Here is a 6,000-nt window from a genome sequence, read left to right as displayed (position 1 = left end):
AGGAGGGGGTATAAGGAGGACATTTTTAGACGTGAACAGTCCTTGTGTTCTGCCACTGTCAGCATTGGTGGCACCAACTGAAAGTTACATAACATAAGACATGGGGTATTCAGTATCTAGGAAAGAAGTGTCTCAGCAACATCACTGGAGCGCTCAGCGTAATAGCAATCCAATATCCATATTGAACTCATCAATGACAGTCTTTGAAATGCCCAACAGTACCTCAAAGCAAAAACTGGTGCTGCTCAGGGACAGAAAGCTAAACTTTTCTGCCAATTTAAACAATACTAATGCATGCATTTTTCCAAACCATTTTAGTATAACTGAAGCTTGTGCTAAAAATGGGAACCCAAAGCCTGATTCATATTTCTTCCCATGGCTTTCAAATCAAAGGGTTATATACAGAGTACAGCTTCTGTTTTATCATGTTTAGAATATATAGACAGAATCCAAGAGTTTTCACGTACCTATACTTCTCAAGTAGGCTATAGTACTGTGTTTCTAACAATAAGTCGTCCTTGACCCGTCACTTAGCAAGCTGTAACTGCTGGCCCAACTGTCACGGTAACAATAAGAAAAAAATGAAACTACACGAGTGGCTCCATATGAAGAGTTGCAGTTTCCACAAAGACCTTTTCCTCCTTTGAGCGGCAGTGCTATTTTCATAGAGCGAAAGCTGTCTGCTGCCTGACAATGGAAGTTACTTTATTTATTTATATTGTCAGTTCAGTTTGTTTGTTTAGAAAGTTTTGTTGCAAACGGTATCCATTTGAAGAAAAGTTGCATTTATTCTTAAAAAAAATATTACATGAACAAAATCAAAACTAATTACTGTACAGTACATACTTAAGACAGTTCGGAAATGATTGAGATGCTGGATTGAAATCTTTGTATTTTCATTTTCCTATTGTAAAAGGTAAAAATGAAATCCCTCAAGGGAGCAGTGGGCAGCCATTTACAGCACCCAGGGGCCAACCTAGTGAATGTTTTTTGAGGGCAGTGAGATGGTGAGGGAAGCTGGAGCACCCAGAGGAATCATGGGGAGAACATACAAACTCTACAGAGAAAGGCCCATAACTACCCTGGATTCGAATCCCAAACCTTCTTGCTGTGAGGCCACAGCACTAACCATTGGGCTAAAATGCATGCAACAATCTCTAATCTATATGTATATGCAACATGAACTCCTTCAGCTTGCCTGCAAAATGAAACTGCTCATCTTTGCAAAGGTTTGGTTGCAGATACTTGCAGGGCTGTGGCAATCAAGTTAAATTTCAGCATGCTAGCCAGTCGGGTACATATTAGAGCTAGTCAGTTACAATAGCTCTCCAAGCTTCTTTTTCATTTAATTTTCTCTGTGCTAGTTTGTTTAATCTCCCCTGTCATTTAGGTTTTATATGAAAAAGGTGCAGCAAAGGGCAAAGAACCACCACAAGGAGAAATCAATGATACAGGCCTATTTACCTTTTATACATATAAATATATGTATTTTATTTTATACATTTATACATATAAACACATCTATCATGTTCTAAATGCACTATGATTTGTTAAAAGCATTAACTAAAAACAAATTTACAAGGACAGAACTATAAATAATGGCAATGATGATGCCTTTGTGCAGATCCAGCTTATTTTATAAGATTGTATCAAGTGTTCTTTGGACCAGTAAAAAAGGTTTAACATCATACGAGAGCCTGAAGCACACACGCACGTAAAAGTGCTCCTCATGTGCTTCTTTGTGTACAGTACAGGCACACTAACTCACCAACATCTAGAGGACCTTCCGCTTTCTACATCCTAACTAATGTGTCAGCTCTAGCATTTGAAATTGTATTGACTCCATTTACAGTATGTGGCAACACATCAGGAACGGCAGTTATGGGGGGTAGGAGCAGCATGCCATCTGTTGATTTATCAAACTCTTATTCACATCCAGGACATTGCGAGGACAGCTGGTGGGTGGTTCGCTGGCTTGGCACACAGAGCCAGAGTACACTAGAATCAACCGACAGAACAAAAAGCAAGTTAAACTGCCTCTGCTGGAACATGATGGAAATACCTTTCTCCCTACTGCTCATTCAGAGTTCTTAGAAATTACCAACAGAAAACAGTGCTTCCACTCTGCCACCATCCATTAGCTCAAGAAAGATGTATGAAAAAAGCAATTTTTTTTATCATGAGGTACAGGTAACTTATTTTTTTTTTAAACTATCATGTGTCGCTGAGGACTTGTACGTTAAGCTTTGATGGGATGGAGTTAATGTTGGTGTCTAATAAACTGCACACCAATTATTGCAAACAATTTAAAAATGTGAATGATTTTTATGCATAGGCAGCTTTATGCAGGAGTGTTAAGGGGCACCAAGCTAAAGCTATAAAAGAAATCGGTTTTCTTGTCACGGCGACAAACCAATCTGATGTCCCCTCATTTCAATACAATCTAGGGCAGCAATCGGCTCTTCGGATACAGATGGTAATCCTATTCAGTGTCACACAAGATCACAATTCTTGTCTATTTTTTTCTCAATGCCAAGTCCAGCACTTCTGGCCTTCAGTACCACACCTAAATTGCAAATCAGCCACAGCTGGGGTTGGCACCGGAAGCCCCCGACACCCTGAAGAAATTATTTATGTATCACACCGACGCCGTCCATAAATAAAAGATACCATTCACAGTCTGTTCCAGAGTTCCCAGAGCTTGAAAGAAAACTCTTTATCCTTGTTTTTTTCACGTGCTGAAAAGGATGTGTGGTTTGCCTTGCTCCCTGGGTTGCATCATAAACACCTTTGACTGGGAAAACAAAAAAATAACATACCTGTGGAATAAAAGATTATCACCTGTTCCAAAGCACATTGCACACAAGGACTGATATCAAGTTCTCTCCATAATGAGTCCTGAAAATCAAACTAGGCCAATTTTAACATCTAGTATTTTGCTCTACCATTCTTAAAAGTGGGCAACAGATAGGTTAGGTTTTCCTGACAGGATTGCACAATGAGTTCCAGAAACAACAGTGTATAAATTGAGTATGTGTTTAGGCTCAAATTAGTAATTTATTTCAGTAAAATGTTAACAGTCGGGAACAGGCATACACATAGCTAACGCTACAAGCTACAATAAAAATGCTAGATAAAAATGAATACACACATTGTTAAGCTGTAAGCTTGGCTGTGGAATGCCTGCGCATTTTGCAAATGCAGTGCTGATGATTAAATAAATTTTGCACTATAGGTGTTTATTTTGCCATTTTTGGAACTTTTTACCTCTCACCTCAACGACTATTTGTGTGTTTAAACAAATACCAAATCTAGTATCTAGTCATATCTAACCATGCATGGAATTCAGTAGTGGGGCTAACAACAATAAAAAAATAAGTACTACACAAATTGCAAGCAGGAGTATAAAATGATTGTGTAAAGGGCTCCAAACACATCAACCTCCTTGAACCCATTGTTATATATATGTAAGCTATGAAATGGCGTTCTCTCCAACCAATCAGTAGTCTGACAGTTTTCATGTCACCTTTTGGTATCGCCTCAGCTCGCTTGGAACCTTGACTGAGGTGGTACTAAAAAAACTAGCTGGTAGCAGCTACCAGGGACTTTTTTTTGTAATGGTAAAACCAAAGAAGGCAAGTAGATTTGATGTGAGTTGAGTAGGTACCATGCAGTGGAAAAAAGCTATAAGTACAGAAGACCAAATGCACGGATTGGTGGAGTAAATGTGACAAATGTGCTGCTTTTCTGAGGAGTCAACATGCATCAGAGCTAGAAAATAGGACAGTGGTATATCCTGTGTTGGCTTGATTCATCCAATCACACGGGTCAAGATTTAGCCACTGTGCAGGCTTACAACAATGGATGCAGAATTTTGATGCACTGCACGCATGCAGTGTGTTGCCCTTTACGCTTACAAAATTCAAAAGCAAAAATGTCCAGTTCACAAGTCACAGACCTCAGTCTTCACAGGGACTATTTCTTTTAAACGACTCACCTACATTGTATTTTAGGGTGAAAGTAGAAATGGATATATGTAAAAAAAAAAAATTATAAAACATTATAGAATCACTACTATTATTTTAACAAGTCTATATTTTAACAAAAAGTATTTGTTCCACATTTGTTGCAAACCAGTGTTGGCGATTGTATTGGTTAATCCTAGGACTGTTGTCTTACGATTTGGAAGAAAATGAGGCACAGGTGGTGGTCGTGGCAGAAAATCCCAAAACAAAGAGCTGCTACAAAGGCAGATAGAGAAGAAAAAGACATGCAGAAAGATAGTCAGAGCGACAGACTGACAGACACAAGAAAAGATTCAAGTTACTGTGGGGAGAACTAAAGGAGGGAAAATATAAGCCTTCATCACAAAAGCCCGCCATGAAACAATAGTTCCCTAATGGAAAGAGGCAGTATAAACACGAACACCCGTTTGGCAGACCTGGAGGAAGGGATTGGAGGAAAGGAGGAAGATGGAGGAGAGAGAAGGAGCAGGAGGGGGTAGAGGGACAGACAGGCCCTGCCAAAGTGGCCCCCATGATGAGCATCGCCACCTCGTTAAACCTGTCCGCAGGAGTCACAGGCAGATGCTCTGCTTTTTCTATGGTAATGGCCGAGCTGCTAAGCAGCTAGTGGCGTCACGCTCCTTTGAACAACTATTGACCTCAAAGCTGTCACTCGGTTTCACGTCAGCACTGGTTCCAACTCACCACACTCACAAGGGGCTTGTTGTTGCACCATGCAGGTTTGGCGTGAATGAATATTGATTGTTATTAAACATTGTGCAAAATGCCTTACTGCAAAAACGGTCCTCACAAGACTGTGTTAGGCTTCTGCGCTCAGCTGCACTGCATGTGGGCAGCTGATATACAGATTCATGATCACCAATTATGTCTTGAGAGCCTTAAAAACATGCTCCCGAGCCTGTGCAAATTGGCACTAAGGATATGAAAGTGTTATCAATTAATTCACTATTTTACATTAAGCAGACCCAGTCGCTGTCAAGACTCTAAACCCAGTCAGCACATGAAGCCATGAGTCATGAGAAAGTAACCAGGGTGAGGGAGTGATAGAAAGGGAAAGAGAGATAGATGGAAAAAGAGAGAGCAGCGGTTATTTGAGGATTAGCTCATTTAGACTGCTTTGATCTGTGAGATGTTAATTGCTGGGTAACACTGATGGAGTCATCACAGCGACTTAGCAATACTATCTGCAAAGGGTGGAGGGAGAAGGGTGGTCTTCTCCATACCTTTGCTTTCCTAATCCTTTTTTTTCTCTGGATAAACTCATCTCCATTCCTGCAAATTTTTATTTTATTGTATTTTTATTAAAGGTTAGGAAGAATAAATGTATACATCCACTTTGGAAGCTGTAGGAAGTTATTTTGGCACAGTGGTGCTTTGAATAAAACACTAACATTAGCATGCTAAAATGTTGATATTTAGCAGGTAATGTTTAGCCATCTTAGTTTATTGTTTGAGCTTTGAGACTTATACTACCGGAAAAACACCCCATGAATGTTTTTTGAGCCACCGACCATATTTTTGAGATACATTTATAATTTGGCAGGTAATGAGTCTTTGAAGGTCAGTGAGGAAGCTCTTTTCTTTTATTGAATTTCTGCTTTTTCCTGCCAGCTCAACCTTATGTCCCAGCTTTTTCAGAGCTCCTCTCATTAATACATTCTTACATCATTGAACCTGACCAATTATCATTCTTCCCAAATTCCATGAACCATTGGATGCTGCTCTTAAAATATCTTTGTGATGCTTTGCTCAACCCACATCGCCCCCACCACCACAGCCAGTGTCCACTCTTCAGGGATCTTTATGGGTCTGCATTTTAGGAAGGGTTCTTCACATTGATGAAGCCTAAATCACCAAAAACATGTCCTGCTGCCATCTCATGAAATACTGTATATATATATATATATATATATATTTTATATATATATATATATATATATATATATTAATATATTTCTAGACGATCTCTCCTCCC

Source organism: Etheostoma spectabile, chromosome 12 (assembly GCF_008692095.1).
Source record: "Etheostoma spectabile isolate EspeVRDwgs_2016 chromosome 12, UIUC_Espe_1.0, whole genome shotgun sequence".
Classification (NCBI taxonomy): Eukaryota; Metazoa; Chordata; class Actinopteri; order Perciformes; family Percidae; genus Etheostoma; species Etheostoma spectabile.
The sequence above is the reverse complement of the archived record's forward strand: the minus strand, read 5'-3'. Positions refer to the sequence as shown.